The 16,123-nt window shown below is 41.5% G+C and overlaps 1 long non-coding RNA gene and 1 pseudogene across 1 annotated transcript in view; one reads left to right on the top strand and one right to left on the bottom strand.

Annotated features, from left to right (window-relative positions):
• The window catches only part of LOC117938116, a 16,553-nt pseudogene extending 7,696 nt beyond the window's left edge, over positions 1–8,857 (bottom strand).
• LOC117938117 overlaps positions 1–16,123 on the top strand; it is a 19,886-nt gene that overhangs the window by 2,714 nt on the left and 1,049 nt on the right. The window contains exon 2 of the long non-coding RNA XR_004655333.1: positions 12,501–12,505. This is a non-coding gene — a long non-coding RNA (uncharacterized LOC117938117). The remainder of the gene's footprint in view (positions 1–12,500; positions 12,506–16,123) is intronic.

Genomic DNA, 16,123 nt, shown 5'->3' with positions numbered 1-16,123 from the left:
GGATTCAGGTGTAATTGCAAATGGTGATTAATCCTGATTATTCCACTGAAAATTCTGATTAATTTGATTAAAAAGTTTAATCATTTGACAGCCTTAACAATAATAAAAAAATGTACCTGGGGTGCCCAAACTTTCAAGCCCCACTGTATGACGTGGAAGCAAACAATGACAGCTGTAGGGCAGCTAACATTACCTTTAGCTGTCTCCATGAAGGAAACAAGAACCAGCTTACTAATGATAACGTAAGCATTCTGGCTAAGTGGATGTAGATGTTAAGGTCATGTTGAAACTATTCCCCATTATTCACATAACTTATTGTTTATCAGACATGATAAGAAAAGCATACATACTTATTCCATACATACTCACAACATATTTATAAAGAATCATATTCAAATGGTAATTTTAGCAGTGAAATTAAACATTTTTTAGCAATCAAATTATATTCTACTTTCAGAATTTGTTCCAACAGCCCTAGTGACTTATACACTGTGAGCACAATACATGAACTGACCTCAGAGTCTGTAGTCTACAGTTTGGACTCTGCAGTCCAGCACACAGACGCTCCACTCCTGAGTCCTTCAGGTTGTTGTTACTCATGTCCAGCTTTCTAAGATGGCAGGGGTTGGACTTCAGAGCTGAGGCCACAACTTCACAGTCAGTCTCCGAGAGGTGACAGGCAGACAGACTGTGATCACAGATAATTAAAACATTTAAAATATAGTCAAATCTGAGCTTTTTATCAGAAAAAATAAATACGTAAAAAAAATTATCACGTTTTGATTCACAAGGGTCTGATATGTTGAGGTGAGAGGTCACAGGACCCGTTTCAAATTGCCCCTGCCAGACAGGCAGAGATCAGTTCTGTGTAATAGATACTGGATCATTCAGATGAAGAAAATATTTTTAAACCCTCCCTGTTCGCTTTCAACAATAATAGCATTCATAATAAATCTTTTGGTTAGTAGTTTCTATTTTTAAGAAAGGTTTTATTGGCTCGGCTCCAGTCATCCGGGCCGAAGAAACTCTCTGCTCCTTAAGCTAACACACATAATGTCAGCTATATTGTTAGGTTGGTGTGATGATGCTTTGGGATCCTACAGTCTTCCCATTCTCTGCTGATTCCTCAAGTCTGGATCCACATTTTTCTTTATAAAAACTCAGTTTTTCAGGTTGCCAGCTTATAAAAACCTAAGTTGTGGGTTATTTATTTTATTTTGGCGAGGTTTCTGATGTTTTCTAGCAGACAGAATGAAGAGGAGGAACCCTTCACACAATCTATACACTGTCCCATACTAGAATCCTAAAAGCAGCTATTTCATCTTATTTTATATATTTAACTGTTTTTAACTGCTCTTTAATTTTTTATTTCTTGAACGACATTTTCACTTTTATTATTTATTTATTATTTTATCATATGTTTTTTCTCTAAAGTACTTTGAATTTTCCTGTTGCTGAAATGTGCTCTACAAATAAAGCTGCCTTGCATTGCCTATAAAATGTGAAAATTAACAGAAACAGCCTTAAAATTAAATTGTTCAGTATCTACTCATTAAATAGGATAAAAAGAACTGAATGAAAGTCATTATGAAAAAGCTTAACCTTGCCCCCAATAATAGTGTTTGTACAAATAGTGTTTGTATCTGAAATAGAGGCGTTATAGAAACCCACTGGTGACACTGGATACACCGTCAAAAGGCTGTCTGTTGGGATTAATTATGACAGAAGATACTTTAGATCTTCTTTGTCTCATTCTCACAGCATTGGAGACAACAAAGACATTTGCAGAGTAACATGTCCAATTATTTACAAAAAGCAGCTTTATCTTTTATAGTGTGTAAGGTTTCTATTGTTCATGTGTGTAAAGTCTGTATGTTTACTCTAATACTGATAGCCTCAGCTTCACACTGATTTAAAATGATAATCTGAATTTACAGAGCTTTTCGGCAGTTCCTCAAAGCTGGAATCAGCCTGTGTTGTCCCTCCTCTGATGTGTTGTACTTCTCCAGGTCCAACTCATCCAGAACGTCCTCTGACATCTGCAGCATGTAGGCCAGAGCTGAGCAGTGGATCTCAGAGAGTCTCTTTTCTGATCTGTTCTCAGACTTCAGAAACTCTTGTATCTCCTGATGGACCGAGTCATCCTTCATCTCCGTCAGCAGGTATTCCATACCTGTTCATCTCCTTCAGGTTGGTGATGGCTCTCTGGATGATTTCTGGACTGTTGTCTGTTTGACCCAGCAGGCCTCCTAAGAGTCTCTGGTTGGACTCCAGAGAGAGGCCATGAAGGAAGCGGACAAACAGGTCCAGGTGGCCATTTGTACTCTCAAGGGATTTCTCCGTGGCTCTCTTCAGGAAGACATCCAGGGATGGGTAATTGTCAAGTTCAGTGTCACCATGGCTATCTTTTTCTCCGAAGGACTTAAAAATCTTCTTGAAAAAAGACTTTGGTTGTGAGTTTCCATGCTTGAAGTCATCTCCCAGGAAGTTGTTGAGTACCTGTGTGTTCCTGTTGGTGTAACAATGGAACAGGTAGACTGCAGCCAGATACTCCTGAACGCTCAGATGAATAAAGCAGTAAACGGATTTCTGGAAGATCCCACTCTCTCTTTTAAAGATCTCTGAGCAAACTCCTGAGTACAGCGAGGCCTCAGTTACATCCAGACCACAGTTCTCCAGGTCTTCTTGGTAGAACATGATGTTTCCTTTCTCCAGCTCTTCAAACGCCAGCCTCCCCAGCTTCAAAAGACCTTCCCCGCCGGCCTCCATCAGCTGCTGTGGACTCGTCTCATGTCCCTCAGCATACTTGAGCTTCTTCCTCTTTGTCTGAACCAGCAGGAAGTGTGAGTACATGTCAGTCAGGGTCTTGGGCATCTCTCCTCTCTGGTCTGTAGTCAACATGTGGTCCAGAACTGTAGCAGTGATCCAGCAGAAGACTGGAATCAGACACATGATGTGGAGGCTCCTGGATGTCTTGATGTGGGAGATGATCCTGCTGGACAGTTCTTCATTACTGACTCTCTTCCTGAAGTACTCCTCCTTCTGGGCGTCAGCAAAGCCTTGTACTTCTGTTACCCTGTCAACATACACAAGAGGGATCTGATTGGCTGCTGCAGGTCGGGAAGTTATCCAGATGAGAGCAGAGGGAAGCAGCTTACCCTGGATGAGATTTGTCAACAGCACGTTGACTGATGACTCCTGTGTGACATCTGTAACAGCCTGATTTTTGTTGAAATCCAGTGAAAGTCTGCTTTCATCCAGGCCATCAAAGATGAAGAGAAGTTTGGAGGCAGCAAGCTGCTCTGCTGGGACCTCCTGTAAAGTTGGATGGAAAACATGGAGCAGCTCCAGAAGACTATACTGCCCATCTTTGATCAGATTCAGCTCCCTGAAGGAAAGAGGAATCACCAGACTGATATCTTGGTTTTCTAAACCCTCAGCCCAGTCCAGACAGAACTTCTGCACTGAGAAGGTTTTTCCAACGCCAGCAACGCCACACGTCAAAACCACTCTGATGTGTTTCTGTTGGCCAGGTGAGGCTTTAAAGATGTCACAGCACTTGATTGTAGTGTCATGGAGGGTCTTCTTCTTGGAAGCTGTCTCAAGCTGCCTCACCTCATGTTGGGTATTAACCTCTTTGCTCAGTCCATCTGTGATGTGGAGGACAGTGTAGATCCTGCTGAGGGGAGTTCTACTTCCTGTTTCAGCTCCTTCAGTCACACATTCAAATGTCTCCTTCAGCTTGAACTTCTGTTTCTGACGACCATCGTTCACTAAAACAAGAACAGAGGTGAGAGACAGAACAAGAAAGAGAAAAAGGTAACAATCTGGTGATTCTTTTTAGGACTTTATTCCTGTAATAATATTTAAACATGCAGTTAAAGTTCAGTTGGACATAAAATTGTGATTGGGTACTGAATTTACTTACTTCCTTTTTAGGGTACCAACCGGATTGTAGGGACCCTTTGCTTATCAAAAACATCCACTACGGTTGCTAAGTAGATAATTGAGCTATTTAAGATGCATGCAGTATGTGATCAAACGTCAATCATCGGTGGTCAGCATTTATTTTAACCTCATTCATATGTGGAAATACCAAACAAATATACCTTAATTCGACTTTCCATTCTCAAGACATATTGGTCAAAAAGCTTTTTGCTCCCTTCTCCTCCAACACCCGGGCCCTGTTGGACACTTATTAAATCACCTGTGTCACAGCCAATTTGACAGCGCCATGGCAACCCCTGGGGGCGGGAGGACTAACAGCAACAAATAATACACATGAAACCAAATGACTCTCACAAGGATTATGTCAGAATCCACTCTGTCCTTCATTACAACCCCCCCCCCCGATGTTAAATGTCTGTAAAAACCGTAATCATAATGTTAAATGTCACAACAACTGTCTCCATATTACAACAGCAGTGGTGTGTTCAGACATGAAGACATCAGCAGACAGATGGACTTACTTTGCTTAGAGCTGCTCTGATTGGCTGCCTGCAGTCCAGCTCTGGTTCTGGATCTGGATGGCTGCTCCTCCTCAGAAGCATCACTCCTTTTCCTCTCTCTGTGGAGACATTTCTTCATCATTATTGTTGTTGAAACAACTGAATATGGTGAAAGACCAGCATGTAACAGTGATGTCCACACAGTTTCCTGTGTTGTAAGCCCTTCTGTTTTCTATCAAATGCATGATTAATATAGCCTGGATCAACATTACAGTACATTCATGTCAGGCTTTGTTTAACCATGTGTCAGCTGATAGAAATAGCTAACGTTACTGTGTCAAGAGTTAACTTTATTTAATATTGGATGAGGCATATTTTGAATAACTCATCTGCATAGAACAATGACTTTCTATTCTTCTGTTCTAACTTCAGACTTTCAGGCTTTTTTGGAGATGGATATCATACCTCTTCAGAGACACTTGAAAATATATGATTTTCTCGCCTAACTTTTTACCCTTAAAAAAGTGCTGCAGTTTCCACATGCTTTGGCCCTCTGGGATGACCCTGAGTTCATTGGGAAGTTAACACTCTCAACTTGTTGTTTCTAGTGGCAGTGTGACACTAGGCCTTACTGACACAGAGCTACAGAGGTTAGAACACAGAATTTCTATTTCCGTCCAAGTAAATCATCTGAAAAATTAATAAAAAGCACTACTGTAAGCATATTACAGGTGCTATATACTAAAATAGTACGCTAGCCACATGTCTCAACTTAGAACATAAAAAATCCAGAAAAAAATAACTTATAAAATGGATTTTATATGAATGTATTTCTACAGATATGTCTGTGCGTTTGCCTTATTTCTTATTTCTAAAAAAGCCAAAAAAGTGCTAAATACAAAACTTCTGAAATACAAAAACACATCCACATCACTCACAGATAATAATTTATAATAATTTTATGAAATGTTGAAATGACATAAGAAGGCCTTATTTTTGCTTTGAGACAGCTGGAGGCATCACAGGGTAAGGTTTTTCTGGCCATGTCTGGTACCATTCAACTTGTCTTCTTATTGGCTACCCAGAGATGCCAGTTTTATGACCTGCTTTTATAAGTGGTCGGATCTACTTTCAATCTTTCCCACGTGGGCCCAATGGGGACTGTGCGATATCATTGGCTTAGCTTGAGGGTATCTCTTGATAGGCTGATGCTATTGGCTGGGAACAAGGTTCATGGCAATCTGCAGAAAGCACAGAATCTAATGGTGTGTCGACTTGATTTCTAGCCCGCACAAGGAAAAAGTTACAAATGATAAAAACCGAGAAATGATGCATCTAGATTTCTTAACGTTGAAACTTGGCCAGAAACTACAAGATTGTGAGGGGACCAGATAATTATGGATTGGAAGGCTTGGATATTCTAATTCCTTGGAGTGTTTGCAATTTAGGAAATCAACGTTTATGACTATCTTTCACCGCTGTGGATAAAGACACGAGGACAAAGGTTGGGATGCACGCTTGGTTTAGACAGAACGGTGCAGTGTTTCATAACTTCATAACGTGATTATAACCGCTGTAAGTAACCTTATGCTTTGTGCGGGGGCTTGATGGAATCACAAGACTTTAAGCTTTCTAATGATGTGCTGCATGACCGTGTTGGTGACGATTTAATGCTTGCAATTCATGAATGAAAACACGTTGTGGAAAAACAGGTACCGGTTGAGGCACCGTGCTGTCGGAGAGGTTAAATAAGAATGTGGATAACATTAGCGCTAGTGAGATACCCGCTACAGCTAAAATCAAAACATGCCATCGGAAGAAGAAACTGAAAATATTGTCATAAATTGAGTTAGTAAAAGTGGTCTTACTTTGTGTCTAAGTGTCCAGATTCATTACTGAAGCCTGGAGGACGATCTTTGGGCCGGTCACTCTTCATAGACAGACAGTTGAATACTCCAGACTCTGCTCCATCCTCCTCTTCCTTCAAATCACTCATCTTCTGATCTGAAGTCATTTTGAGAGTCGGCATTTAAAAAAACATTTGATCAAGAGTCTCAGATAAGACTAAGAGAGTATTCTGACTTTAGAGTAACCGTTTTAATTTCTCCTACCAACACGCTGCTTTGCATTTTCTCTCCATGGGTTTAATCTGGAAAAGTTCGGTGAATTATAGATTAGCTTTTCCAGAGCCTCCTCCAAAGCACGCTCCAAAGAAGGTCTGGCTAATCCACACAGCATTCTGGGTACTAAATTGTTTGTCTGCATTTATTTAAACCAATCACAATCAATGTGGTTAAGCTCCGGACAGAGCCACGGTGCCAATGCTAAATAGTTTCAGGAAGGAAGTTGTCTTGCTGGAACATGTGTACGTTCAGAAGTAGTTTTAGTTGTCAACAGAAAATTCCAACTGGACAGATAGTCTAGCTAGCTGTCTGGATTTACCCTGTAGAGAAACAAGTTGCAAGTAGCTCCCATGGAGCCATTTTGATGCTACGAAGCCATCACTTGCCGTTATTATCCCATTGACTGCCATTCATTTTTGTGCCACTTTTGACGGTGAATAACTTCATCTGAAGCTTGTCAAGACTCTATTTGTCAATTGTTTATTTTTAACGTCTCCACGACCACTGTTCCGGTGCCGGTGTTTCAGTTTAACTGTTTTTTGAGTTAACTGGTGATATGTGTTGAAGGCGGGGCTGCACCGCTGCAGTAAACAATTCCGATAAATTCGCCTCTTTTTCCCCATTCATTTGTCGGGGTCTTGTGAAACATTACGGTGGGAACAGGTTGCTGGGACAGTAGTTTTGGACCCGATCAGACAAACATGAACAAATGAGCCGTTTTCATTACAAAAATATTAGTCGTTGTCTGGCGAGTGCAACATTGCGTCTCTACCACGGTCTCTACTGTAAACCACGAATACTGATTTTTTAGATTATTTAGTGACATTCACGCTTAAATTTGTTGTAAAACTGTGCCCAACCTATTATAGATAACAAACAAGCTAACAACAAAGACACAAACACAAGCCTGATATTTCACCTTCCCACACCTGCACTAGCTAGCCTAATATCTTTTGGGAGTTTGACAGTTGTGACTCGTGTCCAAATGTGATGAAGGAGTAGTGTTGTGTAGTTTGGATTACCATAACAATGATGCACGTCCGTAGAATTAAATATAAAACACAATCAACGGGATCAAAGAAGATCAGCATGTTTATTTCCTGGTAAATTGAGACTGGGTCCTGAAAGGCCACGCCCACACCACATCTGCCTCTATCACCAGTTAACTCAAAAACCAGTTAAACTGTAACACCGGTGTTATGTGCCTTCTGGTTTTTCCCCCTACTGGTTTCCGAGGCTGTCCAGATGCCGTGTAAACCTCAACGGCTACCCAGGTCGACAGATTCGCTACAAATTCATAAACATTTTACTGGCCTTTGCATGTCACACCTCAATATAAAATGTACTGAACTAAACAGAATATCTGAGCACGACACTACAATAACAAAGTACAGCGGGGAAATTGTGTTTTAAAATAAATTACGACGATCTGTGTCGCGCTGGGTTCGAACCTTCTTCGGCAAAACAAATAACGGCATAAGAGTCCTCTGCACTGTCCACTACACCATCGCATCGTTCACGTGTTTTACTTAAAAAAACTTTGCTTTCTCTCAGTAGAACAGTAATTACAATTTAACAGTGCAAACCGAAACAACTTGTTACCTTGATTTAGGCTTACAATTATAATTAAATCGCATGCTATAACCTCCTGCTACATCTCTGCGATATCCATGTGCAAGGACTTGTCATAACAGCACACGGTTTGAGAAACAATCGGTCTAAAACAACTTACCTTGGGCTGGAGACGCGTGATCTCGAGCCTCTCAAACAGCTATACAACAACACGTTAAGAAATAAGAAAAACGCAAAGACATATCTGTAGAAATACATTCATATAAAATCCATTTTATACCTAACATATAGCCTACCTACGCTCTCCGTCTCTGCTGATTGAGATTTCTCTTGCCACAGCTACTAGAAGTTTTTCAGACACGTTGCCCACATCACAACTATGTTGTCAAGCGCGTCAAGTGTGCGCACGCACTCACATGCACGCGCACGCACACACACTCACACACACAAACACACACACAAACAATGTTATCTTTAAATGTGTGTTTTCTGAAGTTCCAGCAGGTTCAATGCAAATTTTTCAGCCAATCAGGACTTCGTGTAAACAATCAAACTGTTGTGTTCATGCTTACACTTCTTTCCCCTACAGTGCCCTGGGAGAAAATGGTCTCAGAGACTTTAAGAGTAAAATAATAAATAGTGGATTAGCACTCACCCTTCCTCAGCCTTCACTTCCTCCTCCTGCTCTCTTCTCTTCTCTCTACATGAAGACTACACTGACTTTCACTTTCAGGGACTCCTCCCTGTTCTCATGGACTGGGATCACCATAGACATAATAAAGAGTAGACGCCGCCTTGGCTGCTGAGCGCGAGATTTCCAGCCGCCATCTTGGACCGGTCATACTCGTTACTTAGCAGCAGAAGATTCAAGCAGCCAGAGCACTGTGCAGCATATTCCTGCTCAGATCAGCGGATTGTTTTTTATCTTATCTTTTTAACTGTGGGTTCTGTAAAGCATTTTGAATCTATGTTTTGAAAATTGCTACATAAGTTAAGTTTTGCGAGTTTTAAAGGGAGATTCAAACAAGTAAATGTGCAGTTTAAATAAAAACTGCCACTTTCATTTCATAGGCTACTGCTACTTTGAATAAGTACTGGTACGCGTGCTTTGTTAGGGGTGAAAGATATATCAACGCAATATCGTTACACAGCACATTGTTATAGAAGTGAGTATGACCAGGATACATTATTCTGGGGGTCCAAAAGCAGCACTAATGTATGCTTATGTTGTTATTACATTGGGATTGTCTCTGGTTTAGTTGGGATTTGTTTGATAAGACTTGCCGTTACTCTTATAAGTTATATATATATATATATATATATATATATATATATATATATATAGCCTTTCAATAGCAATGTGCTTGAGTAGAGTCAACACAACATAAAATAGGCAAATATATTGAAAGTGGCGATATGCAATACATAGTTTATTTTGTGGAGCTGTCCTGTACACTTTATTTATGCATTTTATTCTGTCCGACCAGTAGAACACGTCCTGTTCTGTAGACATGGTCCTTAGTTATTTATTTATGTTGGACCAGGCCAAACTGTCAGTTGAAATAAACCTTTTGTTGTAAGAAAACTTGTTTAATTTGTGCAGCATATTCCTAATCCATATTCCATTATCTATTTTGTAATTTTACATATGTTTAAAAATATCGGAATTCATGTCGATTTTCTAATATCACATTCTGTGAATGTCGTGAAACACTAGGGTTGTGTGTGTGTCTGTGTGTGTTGGGAGTGCGGCTGCTAAATGTCAAGGTCCGGGAGGCGATTGATGCAGAACAACGTGTGTGTGTGTGAGTGTGTGAAAGAGACAAATATAAAAAGCTTCAAGTAGACTCTAATAAAATAATCATATTGTTTCTTGTACTTAAATATCTAACTATAAGGTCACTATCTGTTTCTTCTTCCCTATCATATTTATAATGTATGATTTGCAAAATACCTATATAGCCTACATCACATATGTTATGTAAGGGTATTTTGCAAATACCTATCATTTACAAAGGATAGATACACCAAGGATGCCTGATCTATGGTCTAGGGTGACCAGACGTCCTCGGATTTAGGGGACAGTCCCCGTTTTCGATTGTCTGTCCCTGACCAAATACAGAACAAAAAAAACTACCTCTGTCCCTGTTCTGTTTTTAAAGACACAACATTAGGTTTTTCAATCAGATTGATAGTCAAACTGGAAATGTCCCCGTTTTTCTCCCTTTTTGGGAATTGTGTTCCCAGTTTTGATCTCGGACGTCTGGTGAATTTATATCATATCATATATTCTATTATTGTTAAGCCCACTATGAATATTAAAATACGCCTAACCATGTGTCCTGTTTCATAGCTACATGTATGACCTTTGTAGCAAAAAAAATAATGAAAATCTGTTTTGTATTCAGTGAGATTGATTAATTAAACACGCTGACAGCTCATTTCACCTGCCAAACACATTACACTGAGTGGAGCGGGTGACCGGTCCAAGATGGCGGCCCCAAGTTTCGTCAGCGCCAATAGGCAGTAGCGGTCCTCACTGTGAATCCTCTCCTCTCTGTTTACAGGAAATCACATGACTTCATCTGAGTGGGGGGGCGGGGTCTCATAATGTGAACACAGATCAGTTTTTTAACCCTAATGCAGCAGATCAAGCAAACAAATGTTGACCTGCAACATGTCTGTGTATTTTTTCTGTCTGTTATCTGTCTATGATATTTCATCAGTCTCACACAGCTGATCTCTCATCATCACTTCTCCAGGCTTGCTCAAAGTCAATTTTTATATACGGTATATGTATATGTATAATATATATAAATATATTATATATAATATATTTATATTATATAAATATATGTATATATATATAATAAGAAAACAGAAAAAGCATAAAAGAATAAGTAAAACAATTTTTTTTTAATTAAATTAAATGAAATAACGTTAAAGAAGTTTAAAAACGTTTAAGAAAAAGTCAAGATTATTATAAAAAGCGTAACTGAAGATTATTTTTTTGAGGGGAAGACAACAAACGGCTCAAGAACGAGGGAAGAAGGGTTGAAGGCTAATTAGAGCTGTGCAATTGAGGGACATTTTAATCATGATTACAATATTCCGGCTCCTAATGATCACAAAAAAAGAAAATTCACAACAACAACAATTTTTTTTTGAAAAAAGTTCAAACTGGAAAAGTATGAAGGAAAATTTCAGTTCTCAGTGGTTTCACTATCGATTTGTTTTCCTGCTTTCCAACTTCAGTAATTGCAACATCTTTCCAAAAGACAATGAGTAATGGTTTTAAATTATCCTGATTTCAGTTTGGACCAAAATAATAATGGTGATTTTGATTTGTTCCATAGTGGAGCAGGCCGATGTCGAGCCGTTCTGAATGATGTTGTGATGCTGCAGCGATCCTCTCCTCTGACTCTATTACATCGCTCCTCAACGGGTGAATAAATGAATGAACTTTGGTGCATGCCGGTTTACCGTTACCAACTCTGGCTAACTTGGCTCCCGTTAGCTTGGAATTGTGCTCCAAAGCTAAGAAGATAGATATTATGCTCATAATGCTAATGTATAACATTTGATGAAACTAGTAACTATGATATGTCTTGGAGGGATTTGTTAGCACCAATAAACATGCAGCAACCAAATGATGTGTGGAATATCTCCATAAAGTAATCTTCATGAGGCCCAAACAAGGCCATGAGGTCAAATGACTGGACGCCTACCAGAGCTGTCATGTGCCATGTTTCTATTGGCTGCAGTGCTTGGATGTGGGTACCATTGGGCTCTGGCGGTGTTTCAACATGGCTTAATCTAGAAGGGAATGCCCCTGCTGCTCATTTGGTTCAGACTCTTTTCTGAAAACATATCAATAATAAAATTACATGACAATAAACAGGGGTCGCTGTGTCACATCCAAACCTTTCAGGGCTTTTGGAGCTTGAAACTAGCCTGGGTCACATGACGGAGCACAGATCACAAACTGGTTTTAAAATGCCACCCCCCTTTTGAATCTGGGTTATACACCAAGTACGCCCTGACCCGCATCAATCATTATCTGTAAAGAGGAAGATTACAGCGATGTTGTAGAAAGGTTTACTAAACAACTGCCTGAAACATTTTAACATAATTAACAAGAGCCACATAAACTTTTACACAACCACAAAAACCTGGAAAAGATGTTAGAAAAGGATGGAAGGAAGTAAAGAACAACAATAATAGGTTGAGAAAAGTAAAAGAAAATTCAAAGAAGCTAAAAAAAAAAAAAACTTGGGGGTAAATTACAAAAAGACGGTAAAAGAAGGACAAAACCTTCACACAAATCAACAAGCTTGAATAAAAAGCAGAAGGAAAGAATATGTCCAAAGAAGATGACAGACACATTTTGGTAGAAAAAAAGTCTCCATAAAGAGGAACAGGAGGAAAGAAGTCTTAACAATTACAAACATTTTATTGTCAGGTAGCTTTGTCTCTGTGAAGTTTTGCATAACAACTATCAGTCAGGAGACATACAATATAAAATAAAAAAGAAATATGAAAAGACATACAGTGTGTTAGTAAAGTGCAGGAGCTATGTTTGATGTAGGACAAAAACAGGCAATATGTAGTCAACCTAAACAGCTGTTCATTTTCTCTGAACCCTCTCCCCCCCCCAAAAAAAGATGCCACGTTGCATTCAGCAGAATTAGTTTCTCTTTTGACTTTCTATCTAAGGTAACAATGACATGAGGCTGTACAAAGGTCAAAGGCATTTAAATGAGGGGACCAATGAGCGAGCAGGATTTCTTTAAATTCCCAAATCTTTCTCAGTAGTTTTTCTGATGCTCTGATTCTGTAGCGACCAGAACTGAGCTGGCCTCACGTCCTTTTCTTCTCACAGTGTCCATCACGTCTCGGGCTTTGTCTGCTCTACCTCGTGTTCTGGCTGACTGCAATTCACCGTCAGTTAGAAAAACACACTCAAGGAGGTTATCCAGAAGCTGGTCAAGAACTGGATCAAACACTCGGATTAAAAACCGTGTCTGAACCCAAAACAGCCTGTCTTCTGGGGGATCACTGTCCTCTGTGGAGACACTTTCCTCTGCTGGGTCATTCCTTTGTGGATTTGGCCCAGTTGGACCTGGAAGATAAATGGTTTTAAAGATAAAAATGGTGAGGGACTCAGAGATGCAAATCTCATGGGGGAGGGAGTTCCAGAGCCTGGGAGCTGTCCTGGAAAGGCTCTGTACCTCAAACTGCGAAGCTTTGACTTGGGTACGTAGAAGAGACCGGCTGAGGTCGATCTGAGGGACCGTGAAGGTTGGTAGGGGGAGAGGAGGACAGTGAGGTGTGACGGGGCAAAGTGGTGCATGGCTTTGTGTGTAAGTACCAGGATTTTGTATGTGATCCGGTGAGAAATGGGAAGCCAGTGTAGCTGTTTTAGGACCGGAGTGATGTGGTGCCAGGATGTGGAGTGGGCGATGAGTCGTGCGGCTGAGTTCTGAACCAGTTGGAGCCTGTTAATGGAGGTTGAGCTGATGCCGAGGAGTAGTGAGTTGCAATAGTCGAGTCTTGAGGAGATGAAGGCGTGAATAAGTCTTTCGGCAGCAGAGGGAGTGAGTGAGGGTCTGATTTTGGCAATATTTTGAAGGTGAAAGAAGGAGGTTTTGATGACTTGACGGATGTGAGGCTCAAGGAAGAGGGTTGAATTAAAAATCACACCAAGGTTGCGGGCCTTGGGAGATGCGGAGACGATGGTGCCGTCAATGGTGAGAGTGGGGTTATTGGCTTTGCTGAGAGTGGATTTGGAGCCTATGAGGAGGAATTCTGTTTTATTGCTGAACAGTTTGAGGAAGTTGTGGTGCATCCAGGTTTTGATCGCTGACAGACAGGAGTTAATGTGGGAGAGGGGGGGATTGTGGGGGGAGTTGGTGCTGAGGTAGATCTGGGTGTCATCGGCATAACAGTGAAAGTTTAGGTTGAAATGGCGGAGTATCTGATCAAGGGGGAGGATGTAGATGATGAATAGAAGGGGGCCGAGTACGGAGCCTTGGGGAACACCTTGGGTGACTGAGGCAGTAGCAGAGGTGTGGTTATGAAGGGAGATGAAATGAGATCTGTCAGAAAGGTAGGGACGTAGCCAGGTGAGTGCATTACCTTCGATACCAAGGTCTTTGATTCTGGTGAGCAGGTTGTTATGGCTCACAGTATCGAAGGCTGCACTCAGGTCAAGAAGAATAAGGATGTTGAGGGAACCGGTGTCAGCAGAAGTGAGTAGGTCGTTGAAGACTTTGAGCAGAGCAGTTTCTGTGCAGTGGAAGGGGCGAAAACCAGATTGGAAGCATTCAAATTGTTTAGTGGCAAGGAGATGAGTTTGTAATTGTGAGGCAACTATATGTTCGAGGGTTTTAAACGGAAAGGGGAGGTTGGATTTAGGGCGGTAATTATGAAGGGAAGATTGATCCAGACTTTATTTTTTAAGGACTGAGGTGACAGCAGCAGTTTTGAAAGCAGAGGGGACAGTTCCAAGGGACAGAGAGGAGTTGAAGAGGTTAGTGAGGTAGGGGGAGATGACATAACTTCAAGATAGGAGTAGGTAGGAAGTCCAGTGAGCAGGTAGTGGGTTTGGTAGAGCTGATGAGTTGAGAGATATCAGGGGTGGTGACCAGGTCAAACTGGGAGAGGAGGCAGTGTGGAGGAGGAGAAGAGAGGTCAGGCCGGCTAGGGAGAGGAAGGTCCGTGGTAGGCGCTGGAGTAGATACTGGGAGGTCAGATGCAGGGGATAGAGACTGATAAATTGTGTTAATTTTGTCTGCGAAAAAAATGAAGGAATGAGATGCAGAGATCAGGAGAAGAGGTAGTCTGGGTGTTGATCCAAGGCTTGATGAGGTTATTCATTGTGGAGAAGAGGGTTCTGGAGTTAAGATTCTCAAGGGGTTGGTGAAGATGGAGGAGAGGTAGGCAGATTTGGCAGAAATGAGAGCCTCTTTGTAGGCAGTGAGGTGGGGTTTATAGGCTTCATGGTGTACTGTGAGAGATGATATTTTTGTCAGGCGTTCGAGTTGGCGGTCAGTTTGTTTCATTTTCCGGAGTGCAGGATAATACCAGGGTGACGAGGTGTTAAAGGTGACGGTTATTGTTTTGAGGGGGGCCAGAGAGTTAATGGAGGAAGACAAGACGGAGTTGAGGTGGTTTGTGAGATCATCAGGTGAGGTGAGGGTTGAGTCCAGGTGGAGAGTGGAGGAAGGCAGGTCAGAGAGATGGTGGGGATCAATGGATTTAAGATTACGACAGGTGATTTCTCAAAGGATGCGTGGGCGGCCGGTTGGAGAAGGAATGATGAACCGTATCAGTTTGTGATCAGAGCGGGGAAAGAGGCATGGGTGGAGGTCCAGCACAGGCAGCTTGATGGAGCAAACCAGGTCGAGGCTTTGTCCTTTGTCATGGGTGGGGAATGTGACATGTTGTAAGAGAGTGAAGTTGTCCAGAGAGTGAAGTTGTCCAGATGTGAGGAGAGAGATGAGGCTAGTGTGAGGAGTTCAGTGAAGTCTGAGAGGAAGGAAGGGTTTGGTTTAGGTGGCCGGTAGATGAGGAGAACTGTCATGGAGGAACGAGCTTTGAAGGCGAGATGTTCAAATGAAGATGCAGAGGGGAGGGTGAGTTTGGTGATCCGTAAGTTCTGACTGTAAATGATGGCGAGGCTGCCACCACGTCGGGAGGGGCGGGGTTTGCAAATGTAATTGTATCCAGTGGGGGATGCTTGGTTGAAGAAGAAGAAGTCATTGGGTTGTTGCCAGGTTTCGGTGAGCAGAAGAAAGTCCAGCGAGTTGTCGAGGATTAGTTCATGAAGGACAGGGGCTCTATTGTTGATTGATCGGGTGTTGAGGAGGCCAAAGTTGGCATGGTGAGAGGGTGGTGAGATGGGGGCGGGCTGGAAAGATCTGAGGTTGTCCCAGTTAACAGTGCGTGTGGGGGGGTAATGCAATTGAGGAAGGACAG

This window comes from Etheostoma cragini, chromosome 22 (assembly GCF_013103735.1).
Source record: "Etheostoma cragini isolate CJK2018 chromosome 22, CSU_Ecrag_1.0, whole genome shotgun sequence".
NCBI classification, from domain to species: domain Eukaryota; kingdom Metazoa; phylum Chordata; class Actinopteri; order Perciformes; family Percidae; genus Etheostoma; species Etheostoma cragini.
This window is presented reverse-complemented; position numbering and strand designations above follow the sequence as displayed.